Source organism: Armigeres subalbatus, unplaced genomic scaffold (genome assembly GCF_024139115.2).
Source record: "Armigeres subalbatus isolate Guangzhou_Male unplaced genomic scaffold, GZ_Asu_2 Contig1697, whole genome shotgun sequence".
In the NCBI taxonomy this organism is placed as follows: domain Eukaryota; kingdom Metazoa; phylum Arthropoda; class Insecta; order Diptera; family Culicidae; genus Armigeres; species Armigeres subalbatus.
The window spans coordinates 6,675-26,970 of record NW_026942502.1 but is presented as its reverse complement, the minus strand read 5'-3'; the positions used below and the strand labels follow the sequence as shown (position 1 = coordinate 26,970).

The 20,296-nt window shown below is 40.5% G+C and overlaps 1 long non-coding RNA gene across 1 annotated transcript; it reads left to right on the top strand.

Moving 5' to 3' along the window:
* The first annotated feature begins 1,158 nt into the window (after nt 1–1,158).
* LOC134203217 (uncharacterized) lies at nt 1,159–6,219 on the top strand. Its single transcript, XR_009977534.1, has 2 exons — nt 1,159–5,062; nt 5,206–6,219. It is a non-coding gene; the product is annotated as an uncharacterized LOC134203217 (long non-coding RNA).
* Nucleotides 6,220–20,296: the final 14,077 nt, after the last annotated feature.

Sequence of the window (20,296 nt, the reverse complement as noted above, 5' to 3'; positions counted from 1 at the left end):
CGGACCGAAGTTGCTTCATGACGATGAAAATTTAAAGATCTGAATGTAATTATGCTGAAGCATACTTCATATTGTTTTGTCGGCGTGGTTTTATAGTATTGAGCTAAGTCAAAATTAGAAAATGAAAGCTTAAATTTATTATTTTAATTAGTGGGATACTCAATTATGTATCCACATCTGCCAGGCGCATACACAGATAGAGAAAATGCCATCGTTGGTAGACTGATCATTTGGCCGAAAAGGATATTCGGACGAAAGTGTCATTCGGTCATTTTATCGACTGGTCATTTTATCGAAAAAGTCGTTTGGTTGAATAGTTGAATTTGGTTGAATTTGGTCGAAATGGTTATTCGGCAGAAAGAACATTTTCTGCCAAACGACCATTTCTATCAAACATCTTTTTCGACCAAATGATCTATTCGATTAAAAGACATTTCCGATCATACGGCCACTTCGGCAAAACGGCATTTACAAACAAAGGACCTGTTAGTGCTAATAACTTCTTCGACCAAATTATCAATGCAGCTCCATGTCCCTTTCGGCCAAATGAAATGTTCGGCCAAACCATTTTCGACCTAACAACCGTTTTGGGCAAACGTTCAATCCGACTAGGTGGAATTAAAAAATGGCTTTCGTCAGAATGACTTTCGGTAAAACGACGGGAAGATCCGTTTGGCCGTAGATCACAAGGCCGAAACTCTTCTGGTCGAAAATGTCATTTAGACGAAATGGACATACGGCATAATGACTCCAGTCCTCCACCGTTGGCTTGAAATTTCATTTGGTCATACGGCCGAAAATGCCGTTCGGCCGAACTGATCCTTTGGTCGAAAAAGTCGTTTGACAGAAGGCCATTTTATCGAAAATGTCAACGGTTCGAGATTTTTGATCATACACAATCAGCTTTTATTTCTGGAAAATCTGCACAACCGTGTGCCCAACAAACAAACAGATATCCCGGCATAAATTACCTTTGTTAAGTGGCTTTCGGCAAACTATTTGCAGATTTTCAACTTTGACAATTCAACTTTGCAACTTTGACAGATATCTCAACAAAAAAATGTTTTCTGGGGATTAGCTGCGTGGATCTCGGTAAAAGTTCAACAAATTGCTGAGATCTACCGCATTTTCAACCAAATGACCTATACGCCGAAAAGACCTGTTGGGCAAACGGTTTTTCTGCCAAATTTCGCTTTTGGTCAAATGAAATTAACGATTTTCGAATCAATAACCGTTTCGCTCAAATATTAATTTCTGCTAAATGGAATTCGATTAGATGACTTTCAGCGTAATACCGAAGAAATCTTGAGAAACTCCCTTAATTTTCCAAAAAAAATATAAAAGAATTCCGTGGGACTTCCAAACACGCGTTTCCCGCGGATATTTCGAAGAAGCTTCCATACAAAAGTTGTTACGAAAGGAGCGTGGAGGTCTGAAATCGGCAAAATTAGCATTACATAATTTGAGAACGTACGTATGTACGTCTCCGGCTCAGATAACGTTTTTCCAAAATATTCAAATGGAATTTATTTTCTAATTTTCCACGGGAACTAGTTTAAAGTTTCAACTTTTTTGTATGAAAGCGTTATGTAATTTGTGAACAGCCCCTTAGATTGTTACGACGATATTCAAAAGATTCTCCCGTAGATATCTTGAAAATGTCTCAGAAAAATAAAAAAAAAATCAAATGCAAAAAAACGCCACGCCGATCCACGCCGCCGCCGCCACCGCCTAAATTGGCTATCGGCGAGATGCCGTAAACGCCGATCAAAATTATGACAAACGCCGCCGCCGACGATTTTCGGACCGGCGTACACCTCTAAGCACAGCTCACCAATTAAATAATATTTTTGGGATACAAAAAAGTTGTTCTTATTGAATACTTGCTGCGTAGTTTCCAATTCATGACCAATAACGATGCTGGTCACGTCCTTACAGTCAATTTAGGATTAGGAGAGGAAAATTAGTTCAACACTCATTGTTATATAAGACCGAGGAATGCTTTGCATTTCCGTGAGCATAACGGGAAAGGAATCGTTGGTTAGTAGAGAAGGTAATTCATGTGAAGCCCCTTGGTAGCCGACTTAGTATACTTAGTATAATAGCCCTGTTTGTCTGTCCGGAGACTAGCCAACCAGATGCAGCACGCGGGGAAATTCTCACAAAAAAATAAAATATTTGACACTTCAATTCTTTTTTACTATCAGATGCAGAAAACAAAACCAGTGACAACCTTAGACAACCAGACACAGCATTTTAGGGAAAAAATCACAGACAACAGACGTTAAAAATTCTGATTTTTGGAGAAAAAAAATGCACGGGCATTTGCACTTGCACGGGCGTTACTGCGCCCACAAATTAACTAGTTTATTATAAACGAAGTTATTTTGAAAACAAGAAGACGAGAACTGTGTTTTAAGTCAATCCAACGCAAGATCAATGTACTTCGTTTAATTAGCTTCTACAATACGATCGATTCCGCACTAAATATTTTTGTTTTATCACTTCGCGTTCTCCTACGCTGTCTGGCGTGATCAGCATCTACAAGATCGATTGTACACTGGTGAAACAAATTTCTGATACGCTAGGTAGATTTTTTTTTACTTCGCGTTCTCCCGGACTAGCTGCCGTCCTATGACCAGCAGCATCACGATCGATTCCGCATTCATCTTGTACAAATAGTAAAAAATATCACAAAATATAAATTTGAATCTTGGAAACTTGGAAACCTAAAGTTTTGAAAACAACTTAACGATTTTGTTCAGCGGCGCAGCCAAAATTTTTGATAATATAAAGAATGGTTTAAGTTTAAATTGGATTCGAAATTCCGCGGAATTCCGTAAAATTTCGTTAGCAGCTAGTTTTTTCTAGCGAAATTTTTGAAATTTTACGAAACGAAACGAAATCAAGACATGAGATTTTGCCATGCTCAAATTCCGCGAAATTCCGCGGAATTTCGTTTCGAACCACCTGAAACGAAATTTTTCGAAATACCGCATATGCTTACCCACTAGAGTGGGACGGCATGATCATTTTTTTCAAATCAATGGTTTTTCGAAGCCATTCTTGGCCCTAAACAACTGTGCAGAATTTGAGGCCGATTGGTTACTTCCTCGCTTTCCGCATATCATTTGAAGTTTGTATGAAAATTAGTATGGGAGAATGTATATTTTTGCATTTTTACTTCTAGAGGTCTCAGTTCATCGTAAACCAATTGGCACATTGCGTTAAAGTAGAACCCAAAGGATGCCGAAAAACTTTGCCAAAGAAGGTTACGTTGCTGGAACGTCCACGACAGGGTTATTAATCGATAAATTATCATCGTTAATTTAACGCCAACTTCGATAACGATAACACTTTTTCGATAATGCTTCGTTGACGATAAAATGAGCGTTGAATTAACGTTATCGAGTTTTCGTTGATTTATCGATAATTATCGAGTTAACTGTAACATGTACTACAGTTTGAAGTGCAAATATTCACAAGTTGGATTTGCAATATCTATTTTAAAAATATTGTATCGCCTTACAATATTCGAGAACGCCTTTAAATCCTGGAACTAAATTGGGATTCAAGGAGGTATCCGAATTGACCAACACATTATTTCGTTCAATCATTAAAGTTCTTACAGAGTCGCAGTTCTACATAGTAGAGAATCTGAGAGCATTTTTAATGTCTACCTAATCTAGCATTATTAACTTCTGTTTTGAAGATCCGGAGCACCCAGTTATATGAATATTTTATGACTCACAGTTTAGACTAAACTCCTTAGTCTAACCAAATCATAGGAGACGAGTTTAGTCCACCAATCTGTTGAGAGAATGTTCACTCGGTACTGGTGCTGCCTGGAATGCAGCACTACAGATCGCTGCATCAAATAAATTTCTAGTACTTGGATCCCAATATATTGCCGATGACATCTATGCTGCATAGTGAAAAAAAAAACGCTAACCACCAACGAGCACCTCACTTCTCATCGTTTCGTAGAGCAGCATGCATTAAGCAATAATTTTAGAGTGCCCCGCTTCAATCAAAATTAACTCTGATCAACCAGCTGCAAACAATTTGTTCCATTCTCGACTTCTGTCAAAATTTTACACCAACTTTATTCGCGTAATCTAGTATTAATCATTATCGCAAAATTATCGAGTTAATTTACGTTAAATTATCGAACTACGATAATAATTCAGTTGATTCATCGTTATCGTAACAACCGATAACGTTGATCACAATCAACTTTATCGGCGATAACGATAAATTAACGATTAACAACCCTGGTCCACGAAAGAAGTTATAACGCTTCGAAGGGTGAGCGTTCAAACCATATGCGAAAAATCGTTTATTCTGCCAGCACAGCTGAGCTACGTGGACCGATAATTTAAGTGAGTGTTATTTCATAATTATTGATCTTATAGGGCTTTGGAGCTTTGGGAGTTATTCGGAATGATTTCACAGAGTAAAAATTTCGACAAGAAGGAAGATGGGTTTTGCTCTCCGACAACCATTGGTTGTCCGGTAGTGCTGGCAGAAACATTGATTTTTTGCATCTTTTGAAGCGTAATAACAATTTTTGTTACTTTCTTTCAGTTACTTTCCATTTGTTTTTCTCATAAGAATGAAATAAGTGCAATGTAAAGTAAAAATTGGAAACCTTTTTCGCACTGTTATTCTTATTGGAAATGGCATCCCGCCAATTGCAATGGAATATTTTACCTACCATGTGCTTCGCAAACACTATGTAGGACCTTTGTGCACATTTTTGTTTTGCTCCGTGACCGGCGCCACGTACACTACCATGTACCTGCCTGGACGCACGCTTTTGGAAATTTTTCCAGATCGGACACAACACGAGGATTGCTTCCATATGTCGGTACCCGACAACCAACTATAAAGAAGCACAGCTTTGGTTGAATACTTCATCAGTTGAGATTGAGACTTCGATTGAGTAACTACATACTGTAAAAAAAATCACACTTTGCCCATTATGGATTATCGCATGGATGCATCCGCAAAGGAAAGCGTTGCGAACTTGAATAACGCCAAGGCAAAACCACTAGAAACGGTTAGTTTCAATTCTTGTGCAACTATTATCTCCAATCGCAAATCAGTTAATATTTCAAGTGTTGTTTGTTTAAATTTATTGTTTGATTACCGAGCTTGTTATCTGCCTTGTGTTACTAATTATCCTTTTCATCTCCTAAACAGGTTATCGACGGCTGCGCATTTCGAGTGTACGGCCACTGGGTCAAGAAGGGCGAGGGCCAAAATCGGGCCGCCCTCTTCGAGAACACCCCTCGATGCGAGGTTTATAATCTTTATATCAACAGCCTTAACCGATAGGCTTTAGACCGGCCGGCGAGACGCGGCGTTAGCACGATGGACCGAAGGGTTCCCGACCGCGCAGTTCATAGAGCATTCTTCTTCATGCCTCCTGCAGGTGGGCGTATAGAAGGCTACCCATCCAGCCTGTTCCTTAAAGCCGAGCGGAAGCTGTTGCGAGAGCCTGTGTGAAAGATTTGCGTGAATGGGACGCTACACAATGTGCGGTCTGCCATTATTGTGTGGAACTAAATGGAGTCGCTGAGAAGAGCAGATTTAAGAATTCTATAAAGTGATCACTCAGTCTTAATAGGGCAAAAATATTTAGTTCTTTAGTCAATAGATTAAGTTTTTTCAATTGCGTGTATGATTTTGATTTCCAATTTATACATTAATATTTATTATATTTCAACGCAGATTTTTTTTCGTATTTGGTGAGCTAAACCAGATCGAAAAATTTAAGATCTTATTGGATATCAATTTTCTATATTACTCTCATTAACATATGTTTTCTCTTAACTCATGTAGTCGTTTGGTTGCATTCTATAAACAGTATAACTACCTACTGATGAGACAAATATGTAAACAATGTTATCTAGATATTGAAAATTCCTGATTTTTTTGATATTATTAAGCAAAATCAAGTTTTCCTTTTCTCCAAAATGGAATTTATTTTTATACGGATGTTACTAATTGTGATTTGTCTTTAAGATCAATCGCGCAGATATATATATCATCCAGGTAAGGTAGTGTAGTGAAAAGAATATGTATGTTAACCTTCAAGTAGCACATATATTTGGAAAATGTGTGTGGTTGAATTGTTAGCCAGATAGAACCACAAATTTTCACCTTTGCGTGAATTGCCTATAGCTTGAAATAAAGAGAAATGATACAATTCAATTGAATATTCTTAATGGAAAGAACATTTTCTAATACATATGATGACTGGGTATTTTATCAATGTATTTATTTATTTATTTATTCAGACTAAGGCCGAAGTGGCCTGTGCGGTATATAAGAGTCTCCTCCATTCGGCTCGGTCCATGGCTACACGTCGCCAACCACGCAGTCTACGAAGGGTCCGCAAGTCATCTTCCACCTGATCGATCCACCTTGCCCGCTGCGCACCTCGCCTTCTTGTGCCCGTCGGATCGTTGTCGAGAACCATTTTCACCGGGTTACTGTCCGACATTCTTTCTGGCTACGTGCCCGGCCCATCGCAGTCGTCCGATTTTCGCGGTGTGAACGATGGATGGTTCTCCCAACAGCTGATGCAATTCGTGGTTCATTCGCCTCCTCCACGTACCGTCCGCCATCTGCACCCCACCATAGATGGTACGTAGCACTTTCATTTCGAAAACTCCAAGTGCGCGTTGGTCCTCCACGAGCATCGTCCAGGTCTCGTGTCCGTAGAGGACTACCGGTCTAATGAGCGTTTTGTAGATTGTCAGTTTGGTACGGCGGCGAACTCTATTCGATCGGAGCGTCTTGCGGAGTCCAAAGTACGTACGATTTCCAGCCACTATGCGTCTCCGAATTTCTCTGCTGGTGTCATTTTCGGCAGTCACCAGTGAGCCCAAGTACACAAATTCTTCTACCACCTCGATTTCGTCACCACCGATGCAAACTCGCGGTGGGTGGCTCACATTGTCTTCTCTTGAACCTCTTCCTATCATGTACTTCGTCTTCGACGTGTTGATGACTAGTCCGATCCGCTTGGCTTCCCTCTTCAGTCTGATGTAGGCTTCCTCCATCTTCTCAAAGTTACGTGCCATAATATCTATGTCGTCGGCGAAACCAAATAGCTGGACGGACTTATTGAAAATTGTACCACTCGTGTTAATCCCTGCTCTTCGTATTACCCTTCCAAAGCGATGTTGAATAGCAAACACGAAAGACCATCACCTTGCCGTAACCCTCTGCGGGTTTCGAAGGGACTCGAGAATGCCCCTGAAACTCGAACTACGCACATCACCCGATCCATCGTCGCTTTGATCAACCGTGTCAGTTTATCCGGAAATCCGTGTTCGTGCATTAGCTGCCATAGCTGGTCCCGATCGATTGTATCATATGCGGCTTTGAAGTCGATGAATAGATGATGTGTGGGCACGTTGTATTCGTGGCATTTCTGCAGTACTTGACGAATGGCGAACACCTGGTCCGTGGTGGAGCGTTCGCCCATAAAACCCGCCTGGTACTGCCCCACGAACTCCCTTGCAATTGGTGCTAGTCGACGGCATAAAATTTGGGAGAGTACCTTGTAGGCGGCGTTCAGCAATGTGATTGCGCGGTAGTTGCTACAATCCAGCTTATCGCCCTTTTTGTAGATGGGACACACGACACCTTCCATCCACTCCTGCGGCAAAACTTCCTCCTCCCAAATCTTGGTAATGACCCAGTGCAGCGCTCTAGCCAGTGCCTCACCACCGTGTTTAAATAGCTCTCCTGGTAGTTGGTCAACCCCAGGGGCTTTGTTGTTCTTCAACCGGCCAATCTCCTCCTGGATTTCCTGGAGATCCGGAGCCGGGAAGATTATGTCCTGCGCGCGTTCTCCCAGGTCCATCACCATATCGCCATCTTCGTCTGCCACATCGCCATTCAGGTGTTCTTCGTAGTGCTGCCGCCACCTTTGGATCACCTCACGCTTGTTCGTAAGAAGGTTCCCGTTTATGTCCTTACACATATCAGGCTGTGGCACGTGGCCCTTACGTGAACGGTTTAACTTCTCATAGAACTTTCGTGTGTTATTAGCGCGGTACAGTTGCTCCGTTTCTTCACGGTCTCGATCTTCCTGCTGGCGCTTTTTCCTCCGGAAAATCGAGTTTTGTCTGTTCCGCGCCTGTTTATATCGTGCCTCGTTCGCCCTCGTGCGGTGTTGCAGCAATCTCGCCCATGCTGCATTCTTCTCTTCCACTAACTGCTCACATTCGCCGTCATACCAGTCGTTTCTCTGATCCGGGGCACCGTGCCAAGTGCAGCGGTTGCGGTGCTACCAATGGCGGATCGAATATCTCTCCAGCCATCTTCAAGAGACGCTGCGCCTAGCTGCTCTTCCGTTGGGAGTGCCACTTCCAGCTGCTGCGCGTATTCTTGGGCTAGTCTACCGTCTCGTAGCCGCCCGATATTAAGCCGCGGCGTCCGACTTCGACGCGTGTTGTACACCGTCGAGAGTTTTGAGCGCAGGCATACTGCAACGAGGTAGTGGTCGGATTCAATATTCGCACTGCGGTAAGTGCGGACGTTCGTGATGTCGGAGAAGAATTTACCGTCGATTAGAACGTGATCGATTTGGTTTTCCGTTTCTTGGTTAGGTGATCTCCATGTGGCCTTGTGGATATTTTTGCGGGGAAAGAAGGTGCTTCGGACTACCATTCCGCGGGAGGCTGCGAAGTTTATGCATCGTTGGCCGTTGTCATTCGATACGGTGTGCAGACTATCCGGTCCGATGACCGGTCTATACATTTCCTCCCTTCCTACCTGTGCGTTCATGTCACCGATGACGATTTTAACGTCCCGCAGTGGGCATCCATCGTATGTCTGCTCCAGCTGTGCGTAGAACGCTTCTTTCTCGTCGTCGGGTCTCCCTTCGTGTGGGCAGTGCACGTTGATGATGCTATAGTTGAAGAAACGGCCTTTAATCCTCAGCTTGCACATCCTTGCGTTGATTGGCTGCCACCCAATCACGCGTTGGCGCATCTTACCCAGCACTATGAAGCCGGTTCCCAGCTCGTTGGTGGTGCCACAGCTTTGGTAGAAGGTAGCCGCTCGATGCCCGCTTTTCCACACTTTCTGTCCTGTCCAGCAGATTTCCTGCAGCGCTACGACATCGAAGTTGCGGGGATGTAATTCATCGTAGATTATCCTATCGCAACCTGCGAAGCCTAGCGACTTGCAGTTCCATGTTCCAAGCTTCCAATCGTGATCCTTTATTCGTCGCCTAGGTCGTTGCCGATTGTATCGAGTCGTATTATCTTCTATGTCGTTCGTAATAGTTGTTTTTAAAGGCGGCTTATTGGGCCTGCGCAAACCTCCTGTCTCGTCGGAGGGCCGTCGTGTCAGGGCTGTTTAGCGTCCCACCTAACACCAGGACTTGGGCTTGTGCGCTTTGAGCGGCACACGGTCGCTTTGGTGGGGCCTACTTGCGGATACATGCAGCTTTTTATAGAGGTTTAACAGGGCCCACTGTCAAACCCCACCACATCCTAGGCAATCCCCACAACTCGCAGATGGCCTGGGGAGGGATCGTCAAGCCCTTGGACATAGTCCCTGCTGCCCAAATGTATCAATGCTGCCCAATCAATGTATACTTTATTGTATTTACACAATGCACTATTTGTTAATATTTGATAATCGTTGATATTTTAAATAAAAAGTTTGTTCTAAAAAGAAGGAAACAATACTAAGTCATATTATAACTGTAACTAAGTAACTAAGGGCATTTTCCGATCATAAACGATTTCCATTCTTGGGCAGTGTTTCATCTAATCATGATCTTTCATCACGAAATACTAGGACAGACCCCAGAGATGTTAGCCACCATTTTTTCCCATTGGAGAGATAGGCGATGACAGTAGGGTGGTTGCCATTGTTATCAATAGACGTATTGAACATGAATTATTTTCTTCATTTGAAACCAAAGTTTTTGAAACCTTGGAAGTTTCTGTTGAACCAATTTCGGATAATTCTCTTTTATTGCTGTAAACTTGCCTTTCCAGTGCAATGGACAGCAAAGGTATTTGTTGAGAGCAATTACAATGTTTTCGACTTAAACTAAACTTAACATAATTTATGCTAAGGGTACAAGGAGCTAATCGTTGGAATAGAAGATTGCAACGATTTTTGTCTAAAATTGGAAATTATTTTGTTGGACATTTGTTGCAATGTCTCAATATTAGAAATTCTATGGAGTTCATTGGTACTATACCACGGAGGCAACTTCAGAATCATTTTTCAAAATTTTATTTTGAATCCTCTAAAGTGCCTTCTTTCTGGTATTGCAGCAACTAGTCCATATTGGCACAGCATACAACATGGCTGGTCTAAAAATTTGTTTGTAAATCAAAAGTTTGTTCTTAAGACAAAGTTTCGATTTTCTGTTTATAAGTGTCTAGACACTTAATATATTTGTTACATTTGGCTTGAATGCCTTTAATGTGACTTTTAAAAGTTAATTTTTGATTTAGCAGAAATCCTAAATATTTGGCTTCGCTAGACCAACCAATTGGAACCCCATTCATAGTAACAATATGTCTGCTAGAATTGAAGCATATCCAAATATATCCAATATCCAAACTTATTTGCAATCTACTACAAATGACACGAAGGCTTCGCCCTTTGACTGAGAGGCCCGTGTCATCTGCAAACAAAGATTTTTGACACCCTGGTGGTAAATCAGGTAAGTCAGAAGTAAAAATGTTATACAATATGGGCCCCAGTATGCTGCCTTGCGGAACACCAGCTCTTACAGGTAATCTATCAGATTTAGAATTCTGATAGTTTTCCTGCAGTGAGCGTTCTAATAAATAATTTTGGATTAGTTTAATAATGTACAGAGGAAAATTAAAATTCATCAATTTTACAATCAAACCTTCATGCCAAACACCGTCAAATGCTTTCGCTATATCAAGAAGAGCAACTCCAGTCGAATATCCTTCAGAATTGTTGAGCCGAATTAAGTTCGTAATTCTTAATAACTGATGAGTGGTTGAATGCCCATGGCGAAAACCAAATTGCTCATTAGCAAAAATAAAATTGACATTAATATGAACCATCATTCTATTTAAAATAATACTTTCAAACAGTTTGCTTATTGAAGAAAGCAAACTGATTGGACGATAACTAGAAGCCTCAGCTGATAGATCTCACTTCATCCAAATTAGTTCCCAACGAAGGGTCAAAAACATTCTCTTGATTGAGAATGTCTTCGAAGCTCCGTGTAACCTGATCCTCAATTGGACTAGTGAGACCTAGACTAAAATTATGGGCACTCTCGAACTGCTGAGCAAGTTTTTGAGCCTTTTCGCCATTTGTTAATAAAATTTTATTTCCCTCTTTCAGCGCTGGAATTGGCTTTTGATGTTTTTTTAAAGAATTTTCGTTAATTTCCAAAAGGGTTTCGAACTGGGATCCAACTTCGAGACATTATTCTCAAAATTGGTATTTCTCAGAATAGCGAAACATTTTTTAATTTAATTTTGCAAATCTCGCCAAATAACTTTCAACCTTCGCCTAACATTTAAGACGGATCAGTAGCTGAAGATCGTCGTCAATAATAATGGAGTTGAATTTAATTTCTCATTTAGGAATTGCAATGCCTCTGGCTTCGACAATTAAATTTGTCAAAGATACGAGAGCATTATCAATATCACTTTTGGTATCGAGAGGAATATCAACATCAAAATTCCTATCGATATACGTTTTACACCCAGGTTTTTTTTACACGGTTTGGTTTTAGTCGTTTAAGACCTTCAGCGTCAATGAAACCGTGAATAAACCCCATGAAAAAATTCACAAAAAATCAAAGAAAATTCAGGTGGTACTTTAAAAACTGTGAAAGTTCGGGTTAATCGAGAAATTAATGAATTCCAACCGTGTAAAAAAAACTTGGGTGTATATAAATCCCAATCAGCTAATTAAAAGTAGAGCTGATTGGATTATAAATGGCTTCTTGTAAGATTTTAAATGTCACAGGAAGGTGATCAGAGTCAAAGTCACCATGAGTTTCCAATTGGCCACACAGCTGACTTGAATCCGTTAAAACTAAATCAATTGTAGAAGGATTTCGACTGGAAGAAAAACAAGTTGGTCCATTGGGATATTGAATAGTATAATATCCCACAGAACAATCTTCAAATAAAATGTTACCAATGGAATGGCTTTGAGCATTATTCCATGAACGGTGTTTGGCATTGAAATCACTAATTATGAAAAATTTGGATTTGTTGCGAGTTAGAATTTGAAGATCAGCTCTCAACAAATTCCTTTGTTGCCCATTGCATTGTAAAGGCAAGTAGGCAACAAAATAGAATTGTCCAAAATTTGTTTTAACAGAAATTCCCAAGGTTTCGAAAACTGTGGTTTCAATCGAAGAATATAATTTATGTCTATGGCGACCCCACCACAGGCGCTGTCAAGACGATCATTTATGTAGATAGAATAATTTGGATCTCTTTTGATGAAAAGACCAGGTTTTATTTTAAATATGTTTCAGTTATAATTGCAATGTGCACATTATGAACTGATAGGAAGTTGAATAATTCATCTTCCTTACCCTTTAAAGAACGGGCATTCCAATTTAAAATTTTCAAAAAAATATTTGGGTCCATTAAAACAAAGTCCAATAACAATTTTTTGAGCAAATTTGATACCAACCTGAATAGCTTCAGTTTTTGGATTTGATTTGGACATTGCATCAACCATGTGATGCAATGGTTCAGTTAGAAAATCGAAATCGGAAGCAGACATGCTACCTGAGTCGTCAGAACGAACGTGGGTATGAATGTCATTCTTCGTCGTTAAATTTTCAGAAATTTAATTTTGCCTGCCTGCAGCGCTGCTTGCATAGGAGGGCGTGTTTGAAAAATTAGAATTCGACGAATTGCTCGTTACCCGGTGAGAGGTAGGAGCAAAATTTGTTCGTTGATTGTGGTGGGTATGAATTGCTCGACCGGCAAATGATTGCGGATTTTGAGCGTTTGAAATATGTTTACCCGGCGAATGTGGGATTATATTGGAATTTCCCGTCATCAATTTTGCACGGGAATTCAAAACTTTTTTGCGTGAAGGGCATTCCCAGAAATTGGATTTATGATTGCCCCCACAATTTGCGCACTTAAATTTATTAGAATATTCTCTCACAGGACAGGCGTCCTTGGCGTGAGAGGTTCCACCACAAATCATGCATTTAACATCCATGTGACAATGTTTGGTTCCATGACCCCACTTTTGGCATTTACGGCACTGGGTGGGGTTTTGGAAATTTCCCCCAGGCCTGCGGAAATGTTCCCATGTAACGCGGACATGGGGCATAATACAGGTCTTTTCCAAACTTATCATATTATTTAGTACACTTTTGTTAAACCGAACTGAATAAAATTCTTGAGAAATACCCCTCTGGGAAGTACCAGAGTGGGATTTCTTTTTCATCTTAATTATTTGGACTGGTGAAAATCCAAGTAATTGAGAAATTTCAATTTTAATCTCATCCAGTGATTTATCATCACTGGGGAGACCTTTCAAGACGACTTTGAACAATCGCTCAGTTTTGACGTCGTATGTGAAGATTTTATGCCGCTTCTCAGTTAAATACTGAAGAAGACGTTTGCGATCGTCAAAGGATCCCGGCAAAACGCGGCAGTCACCCTTCCTGGCAATCTGAAATGAAACTTTGATCCCCTGAAAGTTACTTAAGATTTCATTCCGAAAGCCAGAAAACTCGGCAACAGATACCACAATTGGCGGAATCCTCTGCTTTTTCACATGAATCGAATCACCTGGGCTAGAGGTAGATTCGATTTTCACAAATTCGTCATTAATCAAATCGAACTGATTGCTCAGTTCGATAGGAGAAGAAATAATGTCAACGTTAGAGTTAGAAGGAATATCTGAAGTCTCCAGCTTCCTTCTTTTTTTTCCGCGTTTGGGCTGGGCGGTCTTGAAACCTTGTTTCTTTGAAGGAAGTGGAGAATTCAGACATTCCCCCTTCCTCTTGTTTTTGCCTTTCTCGTACAACAAAGTTGCACCGAAAGGCTATATGATTGCTTCAAAAAAGAACTTTTGATAGAAGGCCCGGAGACCCATAGTGTTATATACCGATCAACTCAGCTCGACGAACTGAGGTGATGTCTGTATGTGTGTATGTATGTATGTGTGTGTATGTGTGTATGTGTACAAATTTTGTAGACACACTTTTTGGAACTTAGCATTATCCGATTTACTTGCAACAAGTTGCATTCGACGGGGAATGCGGTCCCATTGTTTGCTATTGAAAATTGTTTCGATCGGACATTGCATTTCGGAATTATTGAAAAATCATGATTTTTAACTCTATGATGTCTCGACTGTTAAATATAAGTGATGGGATTCGGCTTTACAGTCTCAAAATTGTTCAAACAATAATGTTTTAACTGCCCGACGTTTCGGCTGTGTTTGGCAGCCTTCTTCTGGGGGAAATTAGTAAACAGTAAAACAGTAAAACTAATTTCCCCCAGAAGAAGGCTGCCAAACACAGCCGAAACGTCGGGCAGTTAAAACATTATTGTTTGAACAATTTTGAGACTGTAAAGCCGAATCCCATCAATTGAAAAATCATTGTTTTTTCCCAAGGGTCCCCCCTTGGAATAAAAAAAAATCAAAACCGAAAAAAAATTTGTTTTTCGGAAATCGTGGCAATGCATTTTAACTAATGCAAAAACATGCAAAATTATCGAAAAAATGTGATCTATTCTCCTAAAGAGCTTTTTTGACCTTTCTAATGTGATTTTTTCAATATATTTTATAATGCACGAGAAAGGCATCATCACTGCTTGGTGGATTAATTTGGTTTTTTTTAATACTCATTGCTGAGCGTGAAGACGTGACCTTCTAAGAGGTTTTGTCCCAGAACGGTGTCTCTGCAGGATTACCACCGCTTGTCGGAATTTCACTTCCGCAAAGATCGTAACGGGATCAGTGGGTACAAATAGCGCTAAGAAGCACTGTTGAAATTAAAATAGCTTCGGGTAGGAAAAAAAAATCTTCCTTCCGCAAAGAGAGAAAAGAACCGCACAGCACGAAAGCACGATGCGGTCTAAGTGTCACAAACTGTAATGATTCGCACACGGCAGGCACTGCTTCTTTTATACACAAAGAAAATCTTGCGGTGGACTTCGGCCCGTGACTCAGCGCATTCTGATGTTAGAAATGCACGAAATTGGTTACATATGAAACTTTTACTAGCTTTGACGAGAATTGGAGTTTTCAGTAGCTTATCGTTTATAACCTTAAGTTTCAATGAAATTAACAAATTGCTGGAGAGTGTCCGAGTGGATTGATATATAAATCTTCAAAATCCATTCAAAGATAAAGGCGCTAGTAACGGTCGAAATCTTCCATTCCAGCGTAACGCTCTCGATTCCCAAAAATCTAAATGACACCCAGTATAGTAAAGAAAGACGTAAGTCCTACGTCAAAAAGGGTGTGTGACGAAGACGAAGATATGGGTTAGGGATGATATTTGAAAAACGGGAAGGTTGTGGAGGGACTGGCAGTGCTCAGCTCTCAATCACCTCAGTGTAACTTCTGATCTCCCCTTATCCGTTTTCAGCCAAGTTTGGAACACACATTCTTCATATTAAGGAGAAACCTCGCAGTTAATAACTGTGGAAGTGCTTAATAAACTTTAAGCTGCGAGGCGGCTCTGTCCCAGTGCGGGGATGTAATGCCAATAAGAAGAAGAAGGATGTTTTTCCTTCTTTAGAAATAGACGTTTGCCCGGAATAAGGCGATTTTGGGTTTGATCCCTTTTTCAAAAAAAGTCAATGTTTTCAAATGAAATCTGCCTTCTTTTAACATTTTGTCTGTGCTCTGGGGTCAATATGACCCAGGCCACTTTGAGTGACTGCCTTTTTTTTTTTTTTCTAGTTTTCAACCGATTCTCCAAATTTTTGGTAGTTTGGTAAAACTCATCAAGATCTGTCCGCTAGGTGCAAATCGTCCTGTCCTCTAGGTGCAAAAATCTTTAAAATATGCGCCACAAAATACTTTTTTCGAAAAACTATTAACCCCAAATTGAAACTGCTTTTTTATTGTTACGCCAATTTTGGATTTTTGGAGCTGTTTTGAAAGATAATTTAATCATCTTCCAGGTCGTAGCCAAAGATTGACTATTGGTAGGCGAGTACATCGCGGAAAAGGGTTTTCGAAAAGGGTTATAGGGGGTGACATTGGGCCAAATAAAATAAAGTGCGATTTGTTTACACTTGTTTACAGCCATTATTACTGTCTGTTAGAAAATAAATGACCGGAAGATTTGTCCGCAGAAGATGGTCGAAGGCCAGTAAATCGACCGAAACGTCCGGACAGTCTGGCAAAGTTTTGTTTTGTTATTTTTCGCCGAAAACAAATCGATGAGAATCCCCACCAACAATTTCGTGGCGATTGATCCATTATATTATTTTTTGGAGTACAATTGGGTTGTTTAGCTAAGAAAAATATGAGGTTTTTTGTAGTTTAACATAAAGAGTATACTTTCCTGATCTCCAACATATTTTTATTTTGTTTGTATACCTTTTATTTACATTTTTATACAGCAAACAATAAGCCATTTCAATCGATACGATAGAATGACACTAACATTCATAAATGACAGTTAGCCCATGCAGCATAAGAACAAATTTTTAGTCCCATACAAATTTAAAATGCAAATTAAAAATAGATCCGGCTCCAAAAATTATGTAAAATTGGGGTTAGGCTCGGTAATAGTCTGAACTCCTCTTTAGCCGTGCGGTAAGACGCGCGGCTACAAAGCAAGACCATGCTGAGGGTGGCTGGGTTTGATTTCCGGTGCCGGTCTAGGAAATTTTCGGTAAGGAAATTGTTTCGACTTCCCTGGGCATAAAAGTATCATCGTGTTAGCCTCATGATATACGAACGCAAAAATGGAAACCTGGCTAAGAAACCTCGCAGTTAATAACTGTGGAAGTGCTTAATGGACACTAAGCTGCGAGGCGGCTCTGTCCCAGTGTGGGGATGTAATGCCAATAAGAAGAAGAAGAAGAATAGTCTGAACTACGGCATAAAACTATATGGATAGTCCCAGGAAGTTCTTTTGTGCTGAGCTTCTTTAGAAACTACAAGTGATTCTTTAAAATTTTCACGGGAAATTATGTCGCACTTCAACGGGGAATTCCGCGAGAAACCCTTTACTGGAAATTTTCTGGGAAGTCCACGGATATTTTTTGTTAATTTCGGAAATTTTTCGGAATTTTCGCAAAGAATTCTTTGATATAAGCGAAATTCTTCTAAATGTCCATGGGAAACTCTTCGTATATTTTACGGCAATTTCTTCGGGAGTACTAATGCGAATTCTTTGGAATCTTATCTTAGGGGCCGTACACATATTAGGTAAGCACTTATGGGGGGAAGGAGGGTGTGTCAATATCTGACGCTGCATAAAAATAAAAAATCATTTGTATGAAAAAAAATCTCACATGGGTGGAGGGTGGGTCGAAAACCCCAGAAAAATTGCTTAGGTAATAAGTGTACGACCCCGACCCCGAAATTTTGAAAATCTTAGAAATTTCTAAGGAAACTGCTGAAAATTTCCACGAGAAATTATTTGAATTTCCCATCAAAAACTCTGAGTTTCCGCAAAAAAAATTGCAATTTTTGTAAAAAAGCCTTAGTAGTTTTTATGAAAAGTCATTCGAAATTTTTACGAGAAATTCACCAAAATTTCAACTGAAAATTTTCTATAATTTCCACCGCAAATTATTCGGAAAAGTCTTTGGCATGTCTCTTAATTAAAAAAAAAAACGCAGGAAATTGCTCCGAATCTGCAATAACGTAGGGAACCATTCCAAAATTCCACGGGAAATATTTCGGAATGTTCATTTTAACTTAAAATTACCAAGGGAGAAAATGCTAAATTTTCACGGAAATTCTGAAAATTCTTCGGTTTTCTACAAATTTGAACCGGCGTAGAGAGATGCGTGACAGATTTTAAGTAGAGGCGCGCCGATGCAAAAGTGTCGGCATCGGTGGTGCACACCTCTAGGAGGAATCAAATCCCGCAGCAATTAAATTAATTGACTTGGAAATTTGGTTTCCGAAGTAGTGGACAGAGGATTAAATTTGATTTAGATTTTGATTGTCCAATCATATATGATATTTTGTAAAATTTGGAAAAGTCTACGTAGACTTCAAGGGGGTGGGGGAGGGGTTTCGGAAAAGTCTACGAAAGTCTACTAGGGGGAAGGGGGGATTGAAATTGTGAAATTTCAGTCTACGTGGTTTGTGGACAGCCCCTTACTGCATCGTGGTAAGAGGTCGTCCATGGAATATGTCACGCTTTTTGAACTAGAAGGATTAAAAGTCTTTCGAGAAACATGATGATTAATGAACAATATAGATTTAATACAAAAACCGTAACCGAGAGAGGATCAGATCAGATCAGTTTATGTGAAGTATTGAATGGATTTTGATAATGAAAGCGGGCTTGGTAGTCATATGGCTACTGCTTCTGCCTCATACGCAGGAGGTCGTGGGTTCAATCCCAGGTCCGTTCCATTCTCCTACTTTGTATCTTTCTCTATATTTGTCATGTTCTAGCAACCGCTAGAACTGGAAATGGACTTCCATACCGTTTCCATTACTATTCCTATACCTTCAACTTGAGTATTCTAACAGTAATCTGCTAGAATTAGAAATGAACCATAGAGCTCGTTTCCTACATCCAATTAGAAATTCCATCAGTTGCTTTCTCCTATCTATCACATTGGCAGCTCGTTATCCAAGACGAACCTCTGCCTCTCGAACATAACCCAAAAATTCCAACAAATTCCGCATAAACTCGTGGCAAGTGCAGAGGTATATTCGGCTTGCAGTGGGCGAGTGATTGCATCATCATTTCCTCCCCCTTCCCTACATTGACTTGCATTCTGACGTGGCAGGCGCCAGTATGACTTAACAAATGTGGTCACCAGTACTAGTACATTGAAGATGTGTGCTAGTTCCAAGCAAACATCTGTTGGTTCCCTGTGCAAGAACAGCTGATCTGGTCATAATGGAGTAACAACTACGAGCAGTCAATCAAGCTCAAGCTCAAGTATTGAATGGATTTTGATAATACGTTCAGTGCGTGATTTCTCTTGTTTCGTACATCAGAACGATCGCGCGATCAGCCGAAATATTGGGTTCTGCATTGCGCGGACGGTAATAAAAATGTCATGTCGCGTGCGGTCGAAAAATGCGCGTTCTTCAATAGTTTGTTGTAGCCATCGAGCAAGTGAGTACAGAGTGCTGCGCTTTCGTGCGGTCGTCCAACACGCGAATCTCCTCAGTTTTCATATGCCACCGGGCGTGCATGTTTTAACTTTTAACTCGAATTAGTGTTAGTGCTGTCCAATGAGAGATTGAAGTAGCTCGAAGTTTCTCCCTGTCCTGCTCATGCCCATTTGTTGACAAATAGAACGAGCAGGACGGGAACAACTTCGAGCTACTTCGAGCTGCTCATTGGACAGCAGGACAGCACTGTTATTTCCCATCCCATAGATCGTATCGCTTACCAAAGTGAATCCAGATAAATTATCCTTTGTGACTAAAACGACATCCTATTCCAAGACTATCGTAGACAATCGTGGAGATGCAGTGGTATACTTGGTCTCTAGTAGCAACGAGAGTCGGACTAACAATGCTTCCATTCCTATATGACCGCAAGGACGTGGCCGGCGTTGTTATTGACTTTAAATATTTGAGCTCCCGAAGCGTGAACATTGAGAATGGGTAGCTAATCCGAAGCCCCATTCATTGTGTTCTCTGTACAATTTCGCAAGTTCAGTCAATCACGGAATAGCAACTACGAATTGTGCGGTCATAATGCTCATGCTCACGCTCATGCTCAGTATTGAATGGATTTTGATAACGAAAATGAAGCTTTTGAAAAAAGCTTCGTCAAGAGCACAGCTATCAAATCTGATGTTCATTAAGGTGAAGGTGGGTTGAGTACCAAAACAAAGCTTTGAAAGTATTGGTACAATAAAAACTGTCATATACTGTAGTAGTATTGGTGTCGTATTTATAAAAAAACAAAGAATACTAGTAGGGTGGTTCACAAAACTACCCAGCTCCACCACGCTCACTCGATTCCGTCCCATCGAGTGTCCTCCAAAAACCGATTTGAACAAATACTGGTTGAACACTAGCCGGCTCAAGTTTGTATGAAAACTAGTATGAGAAACTAAACCTTTCATAACACGGGCTCAGCACCTCCCCTCCAAAC